Genomic DNA, 26,304 nt, shown 5'->3' on the forward strand with positions numbered 1-26,304 from the left:
ATGAGGGCCACAGGATAGGAAACTGTAAGAGACATCTGGGAGCAGTGGGGGGGGCCCACAATTTCCTGATAGCAGCCCTGTGTGCTATTATTATTATTATTGTTTATTTATATATATATAGCACCATTAATTCCATGGTGCTCTTTACTATGCTGTGTCACAGCTCTGTCACTAAAATCTAGCACATGTGTGGGCTGCTCCATGGCGGTGTCATTCCCCATACAGTACTGTGCATGACCTGTTATGGAGCTATTGGGGCATGTACAGTACTATATTTAGGGCAATACAGGGAAAATGGCCATGTGAAGCACTGGTTTCTGACAGTCAGCACATATGCAAGATTTCAGTGAAGGAACCGTGGTGTAGGCGTGGCGATAATATATAGAAATGTATAGAGAGTTAATATATAGAAATAGATAGATATTGGAATAGGTAGAATAGTTATATAAATGATGTTTTCCAAATAAGTGGGTGCAATAAGGTTGAGAAAATGACTGATCAGTAATAGTGATCAATAACAACACATTGTGGTCCTCTGCCCCCTTTGATCCCCATAACCACTTGCTCTATGCCTGTGACTTTCCTCTACAGCCAGGGCTAAATTCTCTGCACCCCATATTAGTTTTCTGACCAGATCCAAGACACAGGCTTTTTCAGAAAGTGCTAGGGCATTGTCCTCTGCTTCCCCATGCACCATGAGATCACTGTAGGAAAGTGGTAGGTTGGTAGATAGATGAACAGACAGACAGGTAAATAGATAGATATAATAGTGATCTGGATTTAAGGTTTATTTAATATGAGGCTATAAGATGACTTTCCTCTGTAATGTCATGTTTTGCAGAATAAGTATGTTTAGTAACATTTGATCTTTGTGGGTACAGGTCTGTGCAGTGCAGTGCCTTGCTCCATGGACTCTTGTCACCCCTGGATTTTTAGCTTTCAGCAGAGCACCACTTCCACTTTCAGCCAGCTGGTGGGCTCCTTTCATTGTGTGCTCTCTCTCTCCTAGAAGGCTGCGATGCCTGGAAGAAGAGGAGGCAGAGTATGGGCGTCTCCATCTGCTCCTCATTCCCCCGCCATTGGATTAGTGAGTTGTAAGTGATGAGATCAGCAGGGATCAGCTTTCAGGATGGGGCATTGCTTCAGCAGCAGGCTCTTCCCATCTGGGCTGTCTCTCTCCTATGCAGGGGGTGGGGGTGACAAAGGTAATCTTTAAACACAAAGCAAAACTGCCCCCTTAGGGCTTCACCAAAGGGAAATAACAAGGACCTGCAAAGAGAATCCGCGTGTATTACTGATGGCTGGACTAGTGCTGCCCTGTGATATGCCAGGAAGAACAGGGGTGCCATTTAGCTGTGCCTTCAACTACATGTGTGGATCCAGAAGGGGTACAACTGCACCCTGTGCCTAATATGGGAGGATCATTCCGGCAATAACTTTAGCAGGATACCCAGGCTTCTACCCAGGTGGTGCCAGGAGGCAGAGAAACATCTTGCGCTGTGCCATTACGCATTGCACATCTGGAGACAAGGCGCAGGGAAATAACGTTTTCCAAGGATCCTTTGTACATTGTTTTTGCTCTTTTCTGGTTTATCTTGTGTCTTAGAGCTGGATATATCTTCTCATTGTAAGGTAAGTGCTTTGTGTCTGGTGTAAGTAGTGTATGTGCACATGAGCCCCTGAATGTCTTGTACAGCTCACAGCTCCACCTTTATGCTCCAACCATTGATGTCTTCTGTGTAATCGTGCCATTTACAACTACTATTTGGGGTGCCCACCCTGTGCCACATGTCTCCTAATGCCTGGGGTGACTTGGATTTGTGCCTGCAGAGCCTGGAGCATCTTTCCAGATCAGTCCTAGGTTTCTGTTTGTTGTGAATACAATGTTTAATAATAAACTTTGCAGCATTGTTGCATTATAAGTGATAACAAAGATGTCTCTGAAGTGTGCCGAGCCTATCCTGTCCTGTACACCGCTGCCATGTTATGTGTGCACTTGTAAGTTTTCTTTGTTTTGTGTCTTTTATTCAGCAGATGATGTTCCTGGTTTGCACATGGTCTGCTATCTGCTCATCATATCTCAGGACCCACCATATAGGGAGTCTCTAGATTGTTTCCCCTCTTTATAGCCATTGTTGTTACTGCCTGCCCTCACTTGAAAGATACATTGTTACCCCCTTTGAAGTGAGGGCACACAGTAGGTGGCATATTAACAGTTCTTTCAGGGAAGTCTGAATTGGGCCCAGAGCAATACATTGTGGCAATTGTGTGCTGTCTATTGAACTAGAATGTGCAATGATCTATTGTGACCGCTGCCTAGCAGGGTGTTGTAATAAACTGGACCTTTATGTGTGTATAATGTGGCCTGTGCAGGGCAGCCTGGAATATAGAGCTGTCTGTTTCTGGGATTGGAAGCAGCAAGAGGTCATGTAGTTAGACAAGCTTCCTTGAGGTCTAGGCCAGAGGGCTACGACTGTGGATTATATTTAGAGTGGATATTGTGCAATGTTGACAGTTCTATGTTTGGACCATGATAATAATAAAGGAAAGAAAATATTACTTCCCAGTTCTGAGAAATCGTATTACGTATCCCTGTAAATATCTTACTGTCTTATGCAGCAGTTTTTGGACATACGCAGAGAACTTTGCAAAATGTCCTGTCACGCAATGGCTTTTAGCATTAGACTGTATGTACATCTTGGAAGTCGAAGTGTCTCTTCTATTATTTCCTAATAATTTTAGTCTCTATTAGTAAAAGATCCTTCGGGACAGCTGTATATTAGACTCTATAACTTCCATATGGCCTACATGCACAGCCAAATTCCCACCGTGAACCAGGTGTCCAGGATCGGTGGAGGTCTCAGTGCTCAAGTCTCTTAGATTACGTCTTATCTAGTTGATATATATCGGAAAATATGTTGTGGGAAAACCCTTTTAATAACTGATGGCTACCATTATATTTGCCATCTAGCTTTATGTTCTTGATTCCTCTATTTCGGTGTCAGTCCTAACTGCTACCCTAGAATTCTATTCATATATCTATGAGGCTAGATTCTTTTCAGGAGAGAAAGAGAATAAAGATACAACAAAATAAGATGAATAACATTTGTGATCAAGTCTCATAAACCATCCTGCATGGAAAGAGGGCCTTTATGTGTAAATTGCTGATACTGATAGACAAACATGTAAATGTAAGCGTCTCTACTGCAGATAAGTGAAGGTCTCTAATATAATTGTATAGTATTTGAGTCTCTAATTGGTGAGTAAAGTAAGAATGTGTATTTTGGGTGATACTGTTGTGGCCATGTGCAGTTACATAGGCACTTCTATGCAAGTGGACTGAACAAAAACTGAGTTTTGAAATGACGACATCTGCATATGTTATAGAAAGCACATGCCTGACCTACTGGAGGCAAAGCAACCTGGCAGCCACATTTGGTCCCACAGTCTCATTTTGTGATCCTGAAGTTCTCTCTAAACTCTGTGGTTAATATAATTTATTGTATTACTAGCTGGTTAGTGGACACGGGGGCAATGTTACCTTCCATTTTACAGATATCAGTAATATGTAAGCAGGTGGTTACTCCTTGTATAGTGCTGCTGACCAGGTGGTGGTGGTGGGGGAGTCTTATCCGTGTTCTCAGCCAGTTGATGCACAGATAGCTTGGCATTGTACAGTTCCACAACTGTGCCACATGCCTTGGGTGATGGGAACAAACTGAAGGTGTAATGTACCTATCTCTCAAGTAGAAGTGGAATAAAAAGATATATATAAGAATAAATCCACCATGTACAGATATAGATTTTTGGAGGCTACTTGTATTTAATGAATATAGTCCTCAGATTTAGTGCAGTTTTGTCAACACATCCAGTATATTGTTGTAGTCGCCCACTCCCCTGACATATTTAGTCCATTCAGGTGTTTCCATATGTACCTCAAATCTGACCAGTTATTGCAGTCTCCTGCCAAATCTTTGATATTAAGTAGGGAGATGGCAAAACCCCTATATAATGATCGGTTCGGGGTCTTTTTGATCGTACATGTTATATTGTGGGATATTTGACAAATCTTTCTTGTCTGACCATCTATCAGTGACTGAAAGCCCAGTTAGCAGTGCCAGAGTCCCTCCATAGAGTGTTTCCATAGGTGGTACCGGAATCCTCACTAAGAATGTTCAATAAAAACCCCTTCTCCAGGCTCTGGCGCCTCTACATATTGCCAGGAAGTGACAGGCGGTACGCTGCCACTGCATGTCACTTCCTGTAGCCCATTTCAGTACAGATCAGCTCTAAAACATATTCTAGACTGCTCCTGTTGAGCAGAATTTTGGATTTATAGGAGTTGTTTGCCTGGCTTACAGTCCTGCCATGTCTTAGGAAACCTCTGCACTACCAGGGAGTGCCAGCCAGCATGTGCCAAAAAGAGATTTAGTTTAAACTAAACAAACGCTCTAAACAACCTCCAAATCACAGCAGAAAGAAGAGTCAAAATGGCAATTTCTTCCAAGATTGCCTGGCTGTTTGTTGCAGTAGCCTATGCATGTACTTTACTCATTGGTATAATGAACATGGAAGCCGGAGAGTAAGTCAGCTGCATTAATCGGATAGAGTGTAGTCTCCATGGTAAGATTCCATTTGTGATAGCATTTTCTTCGTGAAGAACACATGCAGCACTCTTTTTGCCTTGCAATATAATGCAGCACTGTGCTCATGTTGACAAAGCTGAGCCTCTTCTAAATTGTCAATTCACTTAGACTTGGCAGCATTGTTAATGCCTGTACTGCTTGCCAGGGCGGTTACAGTGTATTGCAGGGTTTACCAATAGCTATGGCCGAAATGAGAAAATACAATAGATACACTAGATGCACGGTTGTCACCGCAGATGACCTCACTGAGCTTTCAGGAACTGAAATATGTTTCCGTATTACTGTATGCATTACACCTTGAATCAGATGGTGCAGACTTTATTGTACACTTTATAGAAACAATATCATCATGGTGTAACAAAACCTATCGGTGACCTTTCTATTGATGTATATTTATGACATATGGATCTAGGCGTCTCACAAAATAGGAATCTAAGTCTGCTCCATCTGTCTACAGTCATTGGGAAAATTGCATGTAATAGTCACAAATATAAATGCAGACTTAAGCGCTGTGATACAGTATGGTGCTGATTTGATATGTTCTTGTATTGTAGGCCTTTTACTATATTGAAGTATTTTTACAATACTGTAGGCCTTCACATCATGATTATAGATTTCATTGTGTAATATATTTTACACATAGGTGGACACTTAGAAGGAATCCATACATTAAAAGCGCACCCTATAGGAGGCATGTTACAGAGCTGTGGAATCAGTAGGCCAAACCCCCAACTCCTATGTTTATCCACGACCCGACTCTAACTCCTATTCCTGATCTGACTAACTTCTTCATAAATGCCTGACCATAGTCAGACAGACACACTAAGGCTGAGGCCCCCTGTTGCGGAAACGCAGCTTCTTTTATTGCAGATTTTGCAGCGGTTTTTTAAGTCAAAGCCAAAAATGGCCACAGAGGGAATGGAGAATATATAGGAAGCTATTATACTTCTCCTTTCTGCTCAATTTTGGCTTTGGTTCAAAAAAAACGCAACAAAATCTGTGACAGAAAAAGCTGCTTTTCCACAATATGGGGCCTTAGCCTAAAGCTCCTCAAATAAATGAAAAAGCTTGTACAGTATAAAAGTAAATATCCAACAATGTATCTAGTTAATTATACAATATTGGTAATTGTGTGCTTTAATTTCAAATAATTAGTCGTTTTATTACGGAGTCCATAACTTTTTTCTGACTTCAACTGCACCCAAAACTTTGTTCCCCAACTCTGGCATCACAGCCCTGATCAGAAGTTAGAAGTAGATATATTTCTTCCATGATGGGCACATTTAAAGGGGTGCTCCAGGATTTGCCCTAAGTTCAGCAAATGTATTACAATACAAAAAATAATCATAACTCATTGAGTAGATCCTTTGTTGCTTTAGCAGTGCCGCTCTGGGGTTTGCCTACTTGTTTTGCAAAGAGGGTGCATGTAACTGCTGCAACTATTCATCCATGCCCGCATCACCACCGAGGGCATCGCTGCAACACAATATGCAAACATAGGTTGGAACCAACTTTTTTTTATCTCATATTTATCCATACACATTATTATATTGGCCTAACCTGCCACTTTGGAAGGGTTTGGCTGACCATTTAATGGCTATGGGGTCTTCACAACCCCCAACCTTAGATGTCAGGAAGATAAGGATCAGGCAGTTTGTTTTCAACTACCCAATCCTTTTGTTAAGGAAATAAGCCACTGCCTGAGATATCTAACAGCTGCCTCCTCTCCATTATCTCTTTCAGTAAAGCCAAGTAAAGCCAAGTGTGCATGTGTATGGAGAAGTTGGGTGTAATTTCAGACACCCTTATGTGGGGGTTATCTGTTTTAGACAATTCCCATTCATACACTGTATTATAATATGTGAGGCTTATAAGAGGAGGTCCCCAGGGATTGTTGTAATGGTAATGTACTTTGCCTTTTGGACTGTGGCGCTGCCATTGTGCAGAGACCCATTCTCAGCAGGTGGTTGTCAAGAAAGGATTTAGGAAATGCCTTTGTATTTGCAAATGTAGGTAAATAATTAACGTGTCAATAGCAGCTACAATCTGTTGTGTAAGGATTTGGCTTGGCAGGCTTTGAGACTCCTGAGTGGAGTATTTTATAGCGCTATAGTACATTGTTTTGTTACATTGTGACATTTTACATTTACAAACATGTATATTTATCTATTATAGCACCAACATATTCTGCAGCGTGTTCAGTATGTTGTTATTCATATTGTCTTTTGCTTAGAGGGCTATGAGATTAGACCAAAATATATGTATAATATATAGAAATAAAATTTATTATTATTATATTATAATAAGTTTACCTGCCTTCACCTGTACATATTACTCACCTATAGATAAACACTTTTATAAGAACTGCAGCAGGTTCTGTCACCGATGCTGATTCATCTTGAGCTCGGAGACTGGCAGCACTTTCTGACTAATTTGGGGGCATTAGATTTCTGGGTGGATTATAGTTGGTGCACTCAGCGACCTCTGGTTTAACCCTTTATTTAGATGTAAGGATTTAAAGGGCATCTTCTTATAAAAGAAATTTCTGGAAACTGGTTGAGAAGAAGACCACTAGTCCTGTATGCAAATAGTAATTCAGTACAAGGCTCAGTTCATATTTTATGTAATGTTGTTGCTGTCATGTCTTCCTAGTATATTAGATGGTGAACGTGATATAGTCTGTAGCTCTCTTCATAGTTCAAGATATCAGAAGTCAACCCCAAGCAGCAACCTGACAGATCCTGCCTGATATAAGGTCATAAGCCAGGGAGGTCCATCTGGATGGTTTAGGATCCTTAGGCAGAGTTCACGCGGGGTTTTTTGGTCTGGAGTTTGACCCAGATTACACCTCAGAATCTGGCTTCAAAAAACCGCCTCTCATTGACTTCAATGAAAGCCATTCACTTCTTTTTTCCACTGGCATTTTTTTTTTGCGAGCTATCTTGACGCTGATTCTGGGGCTAAATCTGCTGCGGCATCCGTGGCGCAACATTTGGGCCTAATCTGGAGTGGAAGACCTTTCTCTCCGCTGGGTTTCAGTATGGTGGACACCCAATGGACCCCTTTATATGGGTTCCACCGATGTCCATGGGTAACCACTTTTTAATTATTATTTTTTTTTACCATATTCTGCCTCTTTGCTCTGCCACTTTTCAGTGTTTTAGGTTTTATTCATTCTAGAAACCCAGTCTGCAGACATTGGGATAAGCAATTCCAATACACTATATATTTTACATATTATACTGTACAGTTGTGTTATACTGTCTGTTGGGATGTGTTCACATCTGTATTAGATGCACCATTCAGCAACTCTGTTCCAGATCCAGTCAACATTGTTGGACAATATATCTTATAGTGAGTGGGATCCATCAGTGGTGTCTATAATGTGATGGATCTAACACTTACTGCTATGAAGAAGCAGAACAATGTAAATCATGAGAATGAAATGTGAATAGAGCCTAAAACTGTTCACCATTATGAAAAATTGTATCCGGCTTTAGATATTGGTTTCATCATAGACCTCCATTACTTTATTGAATCTGTAGTCATTTCTCAAGATGTAATTGGAAATACTGAACCAGACGAATGTCTTCCTGATAAAAAAAAAAGAAAGAAATTTTGCTGGCGTGTCTCCATTAGAGACCCGTGAAGCTTGTGAGAAAGCTACAATACTATAAGCAGTCATGCTGAATGGGGTCAGCGCTAGAAGAAGGTTTAGTCTCATCCCGATGAGATGGAGCCAGTTTGTCAGCGCTGTCATTGGGCCAGCATTCGCTGAATTGCACTGTATGTGTTAATTGCTGTACTGGCAGAGACGCTGCGTTATGATGATGGCGAGTAAAATACAAGTGGGCGTCGCTGAACCATTATTAACTGCTCATATGAATCATCTTTTAGACTTTTTTGGTTTCCTGTAATAATTGATGAGATCATGGAAATGAATCGGGCTTGCGTTTGTGGTATGTTAATAAATGTGTGTGCTGTCAGCTGCTCATCATGGTGTCGGATCCCAGGCATTGCATCATGGTGTACAGGACACATGCCAACTTTGTAATGGACGCACGCATGGCTTAATATTTATTTAGCATGATGTAGGCCTAGGAAGTCAGCAGTGTCCAATAGTGAAATGACTGTAAACAATTTCACTAATCTAGACATATCTCTGATATAGGGGCAATAAAATGTATCAAGTGAAACTCATATCTAATTAACAATAATGACCTTTATATTCCGCAGATCAGTACGATATTATTCCACATGGCTGGCAATGACAATGGGAGTCTGTCCGTAGTATTGGTGTACTACAGCTTCCAAATATATCTGGTATTTTGCTTTAGGACCAACTTTTGTGTTTTATTCATATACAAATGAGATGAAAGTGCTTTGGGACATGTTTTAGCTTGGTCTTACCTCCAGTTTCCTGGGCAAAGCATCTTGCTCCTCATTTGCATATTAATAAAACATCAATTTATGGGGCTCCAAACATTCTGACAGACTCCCCTTAACCTATGTATGAGTACACAATGTTTCATGCAATACAGATCGCATAGAGCAGGTGTACCTAATACCTGACATTGCCTCACCATAATGCAGGCAGTGTCTACAGCTCTGTTCACACTAGTGTTGTGACTTTCATTCTGTCTTGGTGAATCTCTGGGCTATTCTTGTCAACAAAAAGATAATGTAAGCCCTGACAAAAAGGATAAATTGGATATGATCTGCGACTAACGGAGGCTAGACACTTGGGAAAGGTAGCAGTCAATAGCTAATACCAGGAGCATAGCTATTGGGGGTGCAGAGGTAGCAGTTGACTTGAGGGGGCCCCTAAAGTCCCACTGCCACATGAGCTATACCACTATTCTAAATGGAACACAATACTTTGTATTGGGGCTCAGGTGCTTTAAGGTACACCCCATTAAGGCTAAATTCCCATCTGCTTCTGAAAATCAGTGGAGAGAAGAGTCCTGCATGGAGGACTATTCTGTTCTCTGGTTTCAGTATAAAACAACAGATACCTGATAGACCTCATTCAAGTCTATGGGTTCCACTGATGTCCAAGGGTAACCACTGTTTTAGCAGTCTTGCTCTCCATCATTTTTTGGTCCACCATCGTGTGGGTCCCCCACTTCAGCAGTCTGAAATCTAACATATATGGCTAGCTGAAGACTGTTGGGACATGTCCATACACATGGGCATAGTGACGGATTTCACATGCAGTATTAATGAAGTTGTTGGTGAAATACAGATAGGTATGACACAAGAAACTAAATAACAGTATTAGGGCCTGTTCACATGGAGTAAACGCGTGTGTATTTTGGCAAAATACGCGTGTAAAAAATACACGTGTAAAAATAAGACTCCCATTGACTTCAATGACATTTTACACTTGTATTTTGATGTGTATTTGATGTTTATTTTGACGTGTATTTTGGTTTTTACACGTGTAAAAAAAATGTCATTGAAGTCAATGGGAGTCTTATTTTTCCACTTGTATTTTTTACACGTGTATTTTGCCAAAATACATGCGCGTTTACTCAGTGTGAACGGGCCCTCATGCTACCTTACCGATCCCCCACCAAATGGTATCTGGGTCCCTTCTCTTCTCTACTTTCTGGTCCTGCCCGTCACGCAGGAAATGCCGACTTGAGTCAGTTGCAGCAATGACTGACCCAGTGATTGACCAATTGGCATTTCCTTAGTGTCAAGCAAGACCATGAAGCAAAGACAAATAGGGATCAGGACAGTGGGAAATTGGTGAGGTCCTTATCACTTCATTTCTTTTCCTGTGCCATGTTAACCATTATTCCAGACAGTATTTTTTCCCTAGACAATTCCTTGAAGTCTATTTTATAATAAAACCAATGATCTCCGATGTATTTTACTCATATTTGTCAATAAACTCTATACACACTTAATATTTCTAATTGTAAACTTTATAATTCTTTATTTTCCCCAAAAAAAGTAGGACCCAGGACATGAATTTACTCCAGAATCTTGCAGGAATATTTTTCCTCATTGCAGTGTTAGTCATTTCTCTGAGCCTCCTACTGCTGTTTGTTAAATGGCAGACACGTGTTCATTGCTGGTCAGACTGTAGTCTTTGTTGTTAGACCTCAAGTACCAGGCTCTTTATTAACAGGGTGCAAACAAATGAGGGAATACACACCAATGCCTCCTGTCTAAAGGTTTCAGCAATAAGCGACTGCAGAGCGGGCCTATTGTTCTCTGCAGAATGTGGAGACTTCTGTGTACTCTTAACAAGCCTTACACGCATGCATAGGAAATTGTTCACATTTTTATGTATAGACGGTCAATTCTGTCAGTGATGTATGATGTTTTCATTGTTCAGGATTGCTCATGTGCTCATTTGTTAAAGCAGGCTGGGTTTCCACAGATTTCACTGCCAGTCACGGTAACATTATAGGATTATAAAGACTTGACTTTAAGGTTTTCTATAGAATAAAAAATTGCAAGCAGTTGTAAAAAAAATCTGTCAGTATGGAAACCTGGTCTAATGTAATTGTAGATTTCTAATTTAAAGATATTTTTCAATTAACACTAAGCAGTATATTAAAGCAGATACAAATTGTTTTTTTTTAGTTTTCTTTGTGACCTTTTTATTTCTACACTTTCCTTGTCACTTTCCCAAAAAAAGGGTTTGGCCAAAGGTGTGCAGGGGAGGGATATCAGCCCCACCAGATTTGCCATCATTTATGCCAGTCCCATCATGTTCAAGGTGATTAGCTATGTCCCTCTCCTCATCCTCGCTGTCCCATATCTGACTGTAAGATAACTGGGTGGAGCAGAATTCTCCATGCTGTGCCCTGTCAAGACATGAAGCCCCTCCACTTCTAGCCGGCCTCTAACCAAAGATGGAACTGATATGTAGGAGATCAGTCCTATTTTTTCTGCAGGACTTCTGCAAGACTTTGTATCAGGATCATGTAGAACATTCTGCAGTGAGAGCAGATGGTGGGGACAACAATATTTCTTGTTTAATTTTATCACTTATTTCTAGTTTTTAAAGAAAAATTATGTTATCACGAAAGCAGTGACTGTTCAGTGGATGTATCTTTAGGAAAAAATGTCTGCCAGTGATGGCTAACCACGGACATGTAAGGTATAATAAGTGATTATAAGAGACACGGGGCAACACACTGGCTCAGTGATTAGCGGTGCAGCACTGGAGTCCTGGGTTCGAATCCCGCCAGGAACAACATTTGCAAGGAGTTTGTATGTTCTCCCTGTATTTGCGTGGATTTCCTCCCATTCTACAAAGACATACTGATAGGGAAAAAAAAGTGCATTGTGATCCCTATATGGGGCTCACAATCTACATTAAAAAAAAGGTATTATAAGAGACCCAAGTAAGTACGTTGAAACTCATGTTCTCAAACACCTCAGAGAAGGCCTCCTAGATGGACGTCTAGTTATGCCTATGCAACACAACATATTTTTTCTATTAACCCACAAATAACAAATAAGTTGGCAATACATATTAGATTATTGTCAGTGGAACCCACCAATTTTGATGGAGCCAAGTAACCTCTAATGTGTATGGAGGGCTGTTAACTCTCCTTCGGCAGCAGGATAGGCCTGTTGGACTTAGGCCGGTGGCAGACCACTGTGCTGATTTAAAAGCACACGGGGGACACGGGGATGTCCCCTTGTGCCGCCCATGCACGGGCGTTGCTTCCTTTCATTAAATGAATAGGAGACACAAAAGCATTGGCTGCAAAATAGGACAAGAATAGGAAATGTCCTATCTGATGTGGCCCGGACTGTGAGGTTGCACAAGGGACTGTGAAAATCATCATCGTGTATACGGGTCCATTGAGAAGAATGGGTCAGTGTGCTCTCTGTGAAATACACGGATAGCTCACTGACCCACAGCTCGGTCATCTGCTTCCGTCCTTAAACATGCCAATCCCTTTGTTCTCAGGGATGTATTGCAATGGCACTGTGCACTGGCTGTGAATAGGAGCTATGAAAACAAAGGCCACAAAATAGGACGAGAATAGGACCTGTTCTATATTTTGTGGCTCGGATTGTCGGCCCGCATATGTGACTGTGTAATTCATGGTCATGTATACGGGCCCCTAGAAATGAATGGGTCAGTGTGCTATCCCTGAAACACATCGGATAGCACACTGATCACAGCCGTGGTCGTCTGCAAGGGGCCTAAGGGTATGTACACATGCAGCAATTTTGAGCAAAAATTTCTGCATCTTTGCCATTTATCTGCAAGGAACCGTTAAACATACTGTAGACATAGCACAATACAGATGTAATTAAAAGTTGTGGAAATTCCTGAAACAGATATACCAGGTGTGAACACACCCTTACTCCTTTCCTGGAGATTGCATCATATACCAGAACATCTTAGACATTAGTTTCGTACAGTAATTTATTGTATAATTTACAGTAGATCGAGCAGATGAGTCAACACTTCTCACAATCGCTGCTCCGCCAGTTAACATATATTTATTGGAAAAATCAGAAAACTGGGAAAGATTCCTGTGTGATGATAATACACTCATACAGAAGATGAAGGCATCCAGGGTTGTCATAGAATGTGTTACATTATTAGAAAATCAACCCTAACAATTGTCTATAAAGCAGGAAGAACAAATAATGTTCCTATTTGTGAATTATCTTAATGTATCTGACACTGTAGCCATGTGCAGATTTAACCCTTTTCTCCTGGGGCCCGCTAGATGGGTTAATGAGCTCTGGGATGAGCCCGTTTGATGCCGCTGTGACACAAATTGCATGCCAATTTCTCATGCCAACTCTAGGCAAATGAGACAGATGCAGCGAGGAATAGTAATGGTTTGAGGGCTGGGGAAAGTCTCCGTTTGCATTATGTAAGCCAAGAAATAAACCTTGACGTGTGCCCACTGAGGCGCAAAGAACTCAATCTCTGCAGAAGACACTTTTGATTCATTTGCAGATCTAATTTATTTCCATTGTCTTGAGAACACAAAGCCAAGTTATTAGAAAAGGGGATCGACACTTCACAAATTGTCTTTATTTTTCAGTGCATGACTGCACCAGTGGCCTTTATAACAGTGATAACGCCACCATAAAAGGTAGATAGTAGTATCTTTCCGTATAAATGACTGTCACCAGGATAGCCAGGGTGTTTCTTTTCTAAAGCAAATTATTTGCTCACAATAGAAATTACCATAATGTGCCCCTAGTAATAGAACCACAGGTAACTCATTGCTTGTACAGTAAGCCTGCCTATACTGCAACAACAGTAACTGGAGATCGTGGCGTCTACATATACATTTTATTCATTGTGTAATGAAAAGTTAGATAATATACCAGATACTTTTTGTATCAATGTGTATCAAGATGTGTAAAAAAAAATGGACGCAGGGATCGGTTAAAAAAAGAATAAAATATATATATATATATATATATATATATATATATATATATATATATATATATATATATATATATACGCCTTATAGGAATAGCTTGTAGGTGATCATCTATGTGCCTCTTATAGCCAGGACAGCTCATATGAACTGGGTATCGACAATATCTACAGTATATAATGATTGTAAGCCAAGAGCTTGAAAACTGTAAGGAATTAGAAAACGGTAAGGAATTGAAAACTTTTAAAGAAGTTTATTGAATTGAATGCCTTTTAATCATACAAAGACTGAAGGTGGTCTTTAGTGTGAGGGTGAATTCACACTGAGTTTTTTGGTCAGGCTTTTGAGGCCATATTTGCCTCAAAACCCTGACCAAAAAGGCGACTCCCACTGAAATCAATGGGAGCCGCTCAGGTCTTTATTCCGGGAGCCGTTTCTTCCGGCTCTCGAAAAAAAGAAGCGAGGTGTTCATTCTTCAGGCAGAGTCACCTCCTGATTCGACCTGAAGATACTCCCTCCTCTGGACTAAGCCCATTCATTGGGCCTAATCCGGAGCGGAGTGCGCGGCTGGATGCCAGTTCAGTGCATCGGTTTTCAGTCGCGGCTACCCGTCTTTTGGACCGGAACCTGAGACAGCCTCCGCTTCAGGTTCCGGTCCAAAAAACCCTATGTGAACTTACCCTAAATGTTGATGATTATGGCTTACAGCCAAAGAAAAACCAAAAGTCATTATCTCAGAAAATTAGAATAATTAACCCAAAACAGCTGCAAAGGCTCTACAAACACATCCCAAGGGGGTGTCATCGTGTGCAATGTCCTAGTCTCTCTGCACTAATCACTCCCCAACTTTTTTAAACAATGGCTACAGCGGTCTCCTGACTAGATATGACAGCCATTACTAAGAGCAGATGAGGGGTGAATAGAGGGGGAAACATTCAGTATAGAGAGCCTGCAGGGAATAGTGGTAAAAAGTTACCTTTCTTTAAACTGTTTGCCACTATACTACAATGTTGCACTTTGTCTAGCCCTGGTACACAATTATACACAATTATTCTATAGTATCTAGTATTCGAGTCTCTAATGAGTTTCCACAATGTTGCAGTGTTTGTCGGTGATTGTTGGTCCTAGATAAGGTCATGTAACTACTTCCTGAACAAGCCTGTACATTGCTGTGATATCTTATGTAGCACTTCATAGCAATACATGTCGTCCTTTGATCCTATGCCTATACGGATTGGTTCACATCTGCGCCCGCTCTGTACGGGGAATCCGTTCCCCTCTCTGCATGAAAAATGTGGGGTGAAAAGCGTAATTTTCACCCTTTTCGGGTGGAAACCGAACTGAAACCACACGGACCCCATTATAGTCTATGAGGTCCGTGGGGTTCCTAAGGTAACCACTGAAGTGGTAGCAGCCTCTTGTCTATGCTTTCTCTAACCATCAGATTTCTGCAGTGGATGTGCCAGCAGATCTCATCTAATGAACTTACCCCCATCCAAATTGGTATCCCCACCGATCACAAGAACAGGGATGTTTTGCTCCCCATTCAGAATAGAGTAGTGATCAGTGACGTTCAAGACTTGATGGCCTATCCTTAGGATACATCAATAATGTCCGATTGGGGGGGGTGCTATTGGTTAGATTTTTTTTTTTTTTTTTTTTTTTTTACAACTTTCCCAGAGCTTTCTAAAACAAACAATACTGGATGTCCCTTTTAAAGTCCCCGTGCACAGTACAGAATACTACTAAGGCATCCATGATGGTGTTTATTGTACCTTAGTATACCTCGCATTTCATAAAGAGTCTTACAAAGGAATATTTTCTGCCAGACTTTGCATGATCATAGCATGCTTCATAGCATTGTACATTGTGAACCTATTCTCTATATGACATGGACCTTTTACCATCTCCATTAATTCAACTGATTCCAGCCTAGTTGGAATTTTCTCTCTAGCCCCCACCATTCCTGAGCAATAAGTGCAGTTAGTTTTGGTGCCTGATGTGCTATTTTAGCTCTGTAATGTCAGGTGGGCGGTGTCAGGCAGGGGGTGTGATTCACAGCTCCAATCAGAGGCAGTCAGTGTCAGAGCTCAGAATCACACCCCCTTGTCTGCTCTTCCCTGTCACCACCCTCCTGACAGTACAGAGACTAAATAGTATATCAGGCACCAAAACTAACAGCATAGATTGCTCAGGAATAGTGGGGGCTAGAGAAAAAATCCAACTGTATCAGAATCAGTGGAGCAGCACCTATTAAATGGTGTAAAGAGCTGGACTTATTGGAGGTGGTTAAAGGTCCTCCTTAAGAAATCTATTACATACAGCACTGAGTGGGCCATGGGACTCATAAGTGTTCATGTAGCCTCATAGATATATTCATAGACTATGACTATGTGTGAATGGGAGAGTTGTGTAATGGTGATTACCTGAAGGTGGTCATACAGCAGGACTGTGGGTCGCACCCTTGTAATCTGCAGATCATCTCAATGGAATGTCAACTGTTATTCAGCTATAATTTAAAATTAAGACACAGAAAGATGGAATTTGAGCGAAAGCGCCCCGTCCGCTCCATACAGCCATACCATGAGCGTTCCCACTGACTACATGTGAACAGCTGTATTTTATTAACTGACGTACTGTGTAATTATAACTATGCAACTGGCACATTTTTCATGACATAACTAAGAATTATGTTTTGTTAGTTCTGGCAACTCAGAAGCATGAAAAATTCCCCTAAAACTGCCTGCTGACCCGTCTAGATTTAAGGTAAAACAAGTAATGGGAGCATTAGGCTGATTTTTTTATTTTTTTTTTGACATGTCACAATTTAGAAAGACATTTTAATGACACTGACAGAATCACTATTTGTTAGAAATGCTGTCACTTGGACCCCAGAGGACATACTGCTTCATCTCCATAACCTTCTGTGGCTTTGCAAAGTTCTTCCAGTGTCATGTGCTTGGCACAGTGCAAGAAACGGCCCGCTGTGTTTTACAGCCAAGTTTGTCCGCAAATTCTAACATTTTGCTCCAAAACTTTTTTTCTCTCCGTTGGATCCATTTTGGAAAATATCATGTGAATCTAGCCCAAAGGAAATCTGCAATTTCCCACACTTTTTTCTTTTCACACCGTACTGCAAAAAAAACAAGAAAATAAACTTCTAGTTCTGTTAATGTGGACTGAAGATCTTGTGGTCCGGCATTGTGCAGAAGGCAGAAGTGCTGGATCAGTTGCACCATATACATTACAAATACCCATTTATTCCCAAGTTTTTTGGACCATGGGAGGAACCTCGTGCAAATATGGAGAGAACTAATGTGTGTGGCCATCTATAGAGGCACTTCAGGCACTACGATGCATTTATCTGTATCTGGGATAATTCCAATTCCTATTATATTACTGTAAGATCTTACTATTATAGAGTCAAAATGTCACCTTAAATCTGGATTACATGTTATAGGAAGTACATTCTCTAGACATTTCTGTATCTATTGCATGTCCTTCCTTTGTTCTTCTGGGAGGTTTCCTCCTGCTGAGACACTGGTGACACCATGTGTACTAAACTGGCAGGTCTTCCTAAATCAGTCATGTCACCTACTGGGTTGCTGGTGACATTAGTCTTACTACGGTGCTGTGATTCTGCAGGCATCTCTGTTGCATCCCGCTGTTTGACGGAAGCAAGCCCTAGTTTTGAAGTTAAAGCCTGGAAAAGATGAACTTCAGAGAACAATCCAGTGTCATTTTTCTATATAATCTTTGTTTGTTTTTACATGTAAAATAAACCAATAAACCTGCGCTGATGTCAGTAGATCTAAAATAAAAACAGATCAGTAAATATTTAAGTTGTTGGTTTCTATTCATACCATTTGTGCATTACCTTGCCATGTCCCTGAATTAGTTGGACAGACCAATGTTTTCAATACTTAAAGGGGTTATTCATAAATAGATAGTAGATATCAGATTGTCGGGGGGGTGTTGGACCACCAGTCAGCTGCCGCAGCTGCCGGATCTGCATAGTATGTTAAATCAGAAGCAGACAGCTCTGTACACTATGTAGCAGCCATGTCACGCTTTTGCAGCCCAGCTTCCAGTACTTATAAGGTAGCTGAGTGGCAGAACCCCAGCACATACACTCACCGGCCACTTTATTAGGTACACCTGTCCAACTGCTCGTTAACACTTAATTTCTAATCAGCCAATCACATGGCGGCAACTCAGTGCATTTAAGCATGTAGACATTGTCAAGACAATCTCCTGCAGTTCAAACCGAGCATCAGTATGGGGAAGAAAGGTGATTTGAGTGCCTTTGAACGTGGCATGGTTGTTGGTGCCAGAAGGGCTGGTCTGAGTATTTCAGAAACTGCTGATCTACTGGAATTTTCACGCACAACCATCTCTAGGGTTTACAGAGAATGGTCCGAAAAAGAAAAAACATCCAGTGAGCGGCAGTTCTGTGGGCGGAAATGCGTTGTTGATGCCAGAGGTCAGAGGAGAATGGCCAGACTGGTTCGAGCTGATAGAAAGGCAACAGTGACTCAAATAGCCACCCGTTACAACCAAGGTAGCCAGAAGAGCATCTCTGAACGCACAGTACGTCGAACTTTGAGGCAGATGGGCTACAGCAGCAGAAGACCACACCGGGTGCCACTCCTTTCAGCTAAGGACAGGAAACTGAGGCTACAATTTGCACAAGCTCATAGAAATGGGACAATTGAAGATTGGAAAAACGTTGCCTGGTCTGATGAGTCTCGATTTCTGCTGCGACATTCGGATGGTAGGGTCAGAATTTGGCGTCAACAACATGAAAGCATGGATCCATCCTGCCTTGTATCAACGGTTCAGGCTGGTGGTGGTGGTGTCATGGTGTGGGGAATATTTTCTTGGCACTCTTTGGGCCCCTTGGTACCAATTGAGCATCGTTGCAACGCCAAAGCCTACCTGAGTATTGTTGCTGACCATGTCCATCCCTTTATGACCACAATGTACCCAACATCTGATGGCTACTTTCAGCAGGATAATGCGCCATGTCATAAAGCTGGAATCATCTCAGACTGGTTTCTTGAACATGACAATGAGTTCACTGTACTCCAATGGCCTCCACAGTCACCAGATCTCAATCCAATAGAGCATCTTTGGGATGTGGTGGAACGGGAGATTCGCATCATGGATGTGCAGCCGACAAATCTGCGGCAACTGTGTGATGCCATCATGTCAATATGGACCAAAATCTCTGAGGAATGCTTCCAGCACCTTGTTGTATCTATGCCACGAAGAATTGAGGCAGTTCTGAAGGCAAAAGGGGGTCCAACCCGTTACTAGCATGGTGTACCTAATAAAGTGGCCGGTGAGTGTACATTACACAGTATACAGAGCTCTCTGCTTCTGGCTTAATAAACTGTACAGATCAGGCAGCTGCAGCAGCTGACTGGTAGCAGTGTTGGGCTCCAGCTGATTTGATATTGATGACCTATCATAAGGGCAAGCCATCAGTATCTTCTCTTGAGTGACCCCTTTAATTCACCGTGCAGTGGTGAGACAAAGGGTCTAAACCTTTGCTGCTAGGTTGCCCAATGTATTATAGCTAATCATTCAGGGTCCCACTTCTAGAAAGAGACACTTATAATAGATACAAATTGTCTTAAAATTTTAAAGCGTTTTATGGGCTAATGATAAAGGGGTTTTCCATGCTTATGATATCAGATTGGTGGGGGTCTAATACATGGCACCTCCACAATGAGCAGTTTGAAGATGTTGCAATATTTGGAAAAGTGCTTGGTATTGGCTATGCTTGGTATATAGATCAGCCGAATTCATTTCAATGGGACTGAGCTGTAAGCAGTTGTCTGACTTCACTCACTTATATGTCACTGCTACTGAAAACCACTGATCGTTGGGGTATCAGGACAGTTTATGTATTTGCTAGTGTTGAGGTTGTCTACACCGGGTGACTGTTGCTGTCCAAATTAGGAATCTACTGAGTGCTTGCGGCGAGGAAATAACATCAGACACAGAGCGTTGATATGAGTTCCTCTCTCAGTAAGAGTGGGTATAGTGGATGATAGTCTCTCACTCTGCCAAATAAGTATCCCTACGCTATGCTGAGGAAGGCCCAATAGGCCGAAACAGCGCTGTCCATAGCTGGGAACATGTTCCTTTTGGAATAGAAATACTAATTTGGCAATTAAATCCGAATCATGATTAATTAGACTTTATAACTGAGTCGTTCATGATGTTAAGGAGGCTGCCCTCTAGAGGGCTGTGTACAGAATGCACTGTTCTCCTAATTACATCCTGGAGAATAGATTTGCATATTTTTTTTTACTAAGGGTGGGTAGTATACAGGTTCTTTATTGAGGAAGCCAAGGTTTATATAGTTGACAGAAATAAAGTGTGTGAGGGGCTGTAGGTCATTTGATTTACTGTCTTTGTTAGAATCTTATCTGATCATGTTTTATGACAGTCCAGCTGTTTTTTCCACCTTTTGTTTGGAAATGTCCTCAGGGTGGGGTTCTTTTGAAGTGTCTATTTTCTATTGTATTGGCCCTATTGAAGTGCTTATCCACTTTTGGCACCAGACACATCAGGATCCATTGTTTCCAGCCAAAAGGAGTCGGCTCAAATCAAAGTGGAGTGGGACCATTGTCTTCCCCAGCCAACAATGGATTACAAGATGGACATATGATTTTAGCTTCAACCTGGGACAGAAAGGCAAATCATAGTTGTATCCAGATATTGCTGATTTTCTATTTCTGCGCCACCTTCACCAAGATCCCGGGTGCAGGCGTCATCTTGTCACGTAATATCATATTCAGTTTCAAACATAAATAATTGTACTGCATTTAGTTTTAAGGATAACAATGTTTTTGTGATTCATTTCTTCACCTTTACAATAGCACAGCTCTGTAAACTGTCCTGCAGAGCTTACAGTCTAATGGCAGATACTCTAGGGTAGGTTTACGTTAGGTAATAGTGCTTCCCCGCCAATAGATTCCTAATATACAGAGTAAGTATCTATACACATGTATTTATTGCTTAGCCGCTTACCACATTGATTTAATAAGATGTAATTCATGCCAGTTACAATGTGTTTTTCATCTCAGTAGAATTAGAAATAAAATTGCGTTGTTCCACAGTGCATTTAGATATTTGGGTCGCACTCTTCCGGAAGCTTGTTCACTCATTAATCAAACCACAGAGCAATGTCTGTGTACTCACTGTATAGCTGGTGCAGGCTCACTACTGGGTAGAAAATACAACTTGAGTGCATTATATATGATAGAACTATGCTGGGGTCAGCGCTATCTGTGAATAAGCCAGTGTGCCCCCAGTAGACAAACTCTATTATCACCCCTATTGCTTCATTTTTATAATGAGAGTCAGATGATTATGGGACCAAGTAGTAAGGATTATAATAGGCTAATTATACATGAAAATGAAAGCTAATATGTTAAATTAACGTCTGATCTAATTCGAAAAATCACTTATGCTTTGCGTACAGTGCTTGGCTCTTTCATTACCCCAGAACCACTTAATTATGGTCCCCTGTCAGGGGTGTACCTGGGAATTATAAGGACCTACAACCTGTAGTCGTTCAAGTAAAAGGTGGAAAAGCATTGGTTCGCTATGTATTAAAATATTTTTAAAAATAGGTTGGATAACAAGATGGACTTGAAAAAAGTAAGGGCAAACTTCCTAGGAGATTGCAACCTGGGAAGTCATAAAATCCTATTATCTGAATCAGATTTCATGATCACATGATAACACATGCAATGTCTTTGGAGATGTCACATATCTATATGATTCCCTGCAAATAACATGAGATTTCTTAGGGTCCATTCACATGAGGAAAATGGTGAGGAATTTGGTGTGGAAGTTCAGCGCTGAAAAATAAAAGCCTCCCATTGACTTCTGCTAGCAGAAAAAGAAACCCACTGAAGTCAATAGGAGGCTTTTTTTCAGCACTGAAATTCCACACCAAATTCAGCGCCATTTTCCTCCGTGTGAGGGCACCCTTAGAAAGCCGTATAACTGTTACCTCTTACAAAAGCAACATATCCTGGACATTGTAGTCAGAGCAGATATTATCAAAGGAATTGTAGTGGAAAGAGATTCGAAAATAGCTAAAACCCATAAAAACTACGAACTCCTTCACTTCCTTCTTCAGTGCTATAGCTTATAGAAAATAGATAGCTTTATCCTTGGCTGGAGGCAGGTTGTTGCTGCTGCAGAAAGTGCTCCTTTATTGGTAGGATGCATGCTTTTAGTAGATTTGTAAGATTGCTTAGTTCAGGAACTTTTTATATTCAGTGTGACCTTGAAGTGGTTATTTGTGCTTTATAGAGACTGATTTTTTTTTTTCTAATTTTTAGGATTTACAAAAGATCAATTGTAGAAAATCTAATACTCACCTTCAAATTCTTTGCCCCATCCTGCACTGTTAGTCCAGGGTTCACATTCACCAGGGCTATAGGACCGCCAGAGAAAAGAAACACATAAATTCAAGGGTATACCCAGAAAATATTCTAACTCTTATTATATAAAAAGAAAACAAATCATATAAACATAGGAGCAGTGGTGTAACTAGGAATGGCGGGGCCCTGTGGCGAACTTTTGACATGGAGATCCAGGGGAATAAAAACATAAAAAAACTACTGTTTCTTACCTGTCCCCCGGCTCCTACACTGTCGGCCTCTGCTGCCGTCCTTCTTCAATGACGTCGGACGTCACATGACCCGGGACGCAGGCCGGGTTCATGTGACGTCAGAAAGGACATCAGGAAGGAGGCCTGGCAGGATCATGGAGAGATAAGTAACAGTGTTTTTTATGTTTCTTACCTCTCCCGGTCCGCCAATTATAGTCGGGGGTCCGAAAAGACCCCCGAGTATAATGATAGCAGCGGTAGTGGCTGTCACCGAGCCCCTAATGTCCTGGGCCCTATGGCAGCTGTCTCTGCTGCTATGGCGGTAGTTACGCCACTGCATAGGAGAGATAAACTGGATAAAAAATAAAAATAATAGGTCAGGGACTGCCAATATAATAGAAGCTCACCCAGGGCACTATCTCAAAATATGGAGTGCTCATCCAAATTCACTGGTGCTATGGCATTCCATACAATCATTGCCAGTAACAGTCATGTGCCATATTATATTACAAATACTAGTATAATATTAAATAATTACTCCATACAGTATGTAAACAATACAACCATGTAGTGCCCATATAGCTGTGTGCCGCCTAAAACTGTCCGTCATTATAGATCGGAAAGATGAGTGACACAAATGATAGAGAAAGAAACGTGTGAATCTTAGCACACCACAGCGGGGGGTAAATGAAGAAACCTGGCGGTATTCATTTTCCTTTATCACATGTCAAATAAGAAATCGCATGAAATAATTGAAATGGTTGTTAAGACAAGATGTTCCGTATAATGAATGGCCTTAGAATTGACAGAATCCTTTAATACATTGTGCATTATTTGCATTTGCTTTCTTTCCCCTGTAATAGTCAGGGGCAGTGGGCTCAGCTAGCAGCTTCCGCCCCTCCACACATTAGTTCAGGTTTACGCTGCCTGAGGCTGTTGTTAAATTCAAAGTCCCAGCATGCAACAGTATTCACGGCAAGAATCTGCATCTGAAATAAATATTCTGGAGACTATGTGGCTAAGAACAGAATTTTATATTTGCTTGGTGCCCTTGTTCTGTACCGTCATGTCTCTGGTTATTAACTATACTGCAGCATTCAGTAGATTGTACTCTTCATAGTTATTTACCTCTCTGCACTGTGGGTGGGGAGGGTCAGGGGGTCTTCACTAATTTATCTTGTTTTTATCAGACAACCCCTTGACCTTTTCAGACCTGGGCATAGTTCTGCAGCATGTTACTAACAAAGAGGTTACTGGTGCAGAAGTGATAAAGCACAGACATAGGGGCATTTAAAGCCCTAGACACTTGAGTTCACAACTATGGTGGCCCAAAACGTGGTCTTGGAAAGATCATTGAGCTGACATTTTGATTTTTAGCATTTAAAAGTAGTAATCTGGGAATTTGCTATGCTGGACAATGCAATTGCTTTCATCTGTTTATGGTTATACCAAAGTATCTACAATAATGTTGGTCAGGAATCTGTGTGTGTGTACACCCAGGTAAAGATCTCCTAAAAATCAATGAGTAGATACTTTGTATATGAAGAATCTATATAGTCAATGTATAAAAAGAATTGCATATATATGGTTGTATTATATTTATCCTCTGTACAGATATGTAATAGGGCACTCATAGGGTTGCAATGGGTCTTGCTGTACCTTCATGTGCCTTCACTTTTATAGAATAACACAGAATGCTTTACTTATATTGGAAATATAGTGGAATGCTCCATTGCATATTGTATCATTGAAATATCCCCTAGAAGCAGTACTGTGCCATGCAGCGCCCAATGGAGCATTATACATCCCTGGTGACTCCATGTGTAGCAGTTTAGCCTCCTTCACAAGACTTTGCCATGTGTATAAGGCCTAAAGGCTCATGTATACAGCTGTATTATAGCTTCATGCAGGCTTTAAGATTTGAGGAGCCATAATTCGGCACCCATTGAAGTCTGAGAGACCATGCTGTAGCTCCATATGCCTCCAATTTCATGCATGGCATACTCCATCAAATGTTGCTTTAGGGAGATATTATCGTTCTAGAATGGAAAATCACGCTAGTAAAGCACCATATGGAGACAACACTTGGAGTGATCCTAGGGATTCAGTGCGCTACCCTAAACAGGCTATGCAAATGAGACCCCCATTTTGAGTATATAGTGATGTGCTGTAAATGTGTGGTGGGAAACTCCTTAAATTCTACATTGCCCCCTTTACTTCCAAAACATAAAACCACTTTTTCTTACTTATTTTTCTGCCTAAGAGATATAAAATGACAGGTTTCCAACTTAGCAGAGAAGGAATGAACTAGGCTATTAATAAGGGTATTATTTTAACCAGGCGGGTGGGAACGTGGAGCACATGTAGACGAGATATGGTGACATGGTGTCTAGACAGAAATTTGCTGTAGTGCATGGGAGCTGAGCATGTTACACTCACAAAGGAACTTTTAATATTTTGCTTCTAGCAACGAAAACACTAATTTATGTTCATTGTAGAGGTAATGGGCACGGAGAGTTATGAATTACTGACTTCTAGTGTAAATGAAGCTTATTGCGATTCCGAAACCATGCAGTGGATTGTAATGATCCAGAGCGGCTATTTTATTAGCATATTTACTGATGTCATTCATCTCTTTTATTAATCATTTTCTCCTTCCCCATGTAATTACGGGTGGAAGCTTAATATTAAATTATTTGCCGAGCGTTCCGACTGAATCATTAGTATTGGTCCCTAGTGACATGTTCTTCACAAATAACAAAGTATTGCTTCAAGCACCTTGCTGTTGCTGAGTGTCAAATATATAGCGGAAGATCACTCAAATCCTGACCGGATATCTATAGTACTTGAAAATAATTCACATTTACTAATCGTGCCTAAAGGCAGTCTAAAAATTGTCCAATTTATTAAAGTGGCTCATAGAGTATGTCTGTCTTTACAACCTATTTATTTCTAGTTGGTTGGCTTAATTTGCACTAATGCCAGATGTCTAGGGAAAGAAGTTGGATTTCAGCTGCCTGATCCTATTGTTCTTGGGTAGATGAGCCTCTTCCCAGGTCAGTACACATGCAACGCTCGGCTTATAGAGGTTGGATAGTTCTTGGCTCACATGTGTATGGTCAGCTTAAGCACCTGATAAAAAGGTTTTAGCATGTCTTGACCTACTAAATTGTTGTACCATGTTTGGTACCATTAGAATCTTCTGCTCTCATCCATAATAGAATGAGAGCAATGGGCTTGAATGGCGAAAAGGATGACTGGCAAAGTGAAGAGCATTGACGAAAGAGAACTATTTAGCATGTTTGGTCATGTTCTTTACATTAGAGTGAACGGGAATGGACACAGAGGGGGTTCTACCTGCCTCAGTCACTTTGTTAGCATTTAAGTCCTATAATGACTGAGATCAATGGACTTTACTAACAGTAATTGCCCAAGGTGGGTATTTAATTCTTTAGACACTATTGTCAATGTTGACCTAAGTGGTTAGAGGTGGGGGAGAGCTACTTGTCACACACCCATCGGCCCCCTGCAACCTGATTGTGGGGTGCTGCGGGATTTGCCATGCAGCCCAGAGCCTAACAGTAGCTTTCATGATTGCCATATATGTATTCCTATTAGGAAAACTCCA

The 26,304-nt window shown here is 41.1% G+C and overlaps 1 protein-coding gene across 1 annotated transcript in view; it reads left to right on the forward strand.

Moving 5' to 3' along the window:
• Positions 1-1,093: 1,093 nt before the first annotated feature.
• The window catches only part of SPSB4 (splA/ryanodine receptor domain and SOCS box containing 4), a 123,628-nt gene continuing 98,417 nt past the window's right edge, over positions 1,094-26,304 (forward strand). The window contains exon 1 of the mRNA XM_075268875.1: positions 1,094-1,632. The gene's annotated coding sequence lies outside the window, so the exon portion shown is untranslated. The remainder of the gene's footprint in view (positions 1,633-26,304) is intronic.

This window comes from Leptodactylus fuscus, chromosome 3 (genome assembly GCF_031893055.1).
Source record: "Leptodactylus fuscus isolate aLepFus1 chromosome 3, aLepFus1.hap2, whole genome shotgun sequence".
NCBI classification, from domain to species: Eukaryota; Metazoa; Chordata; class Amphibia; order Anura; family Leptodactylidae; genus Leptodactylus; species Leptodactylus fuscus.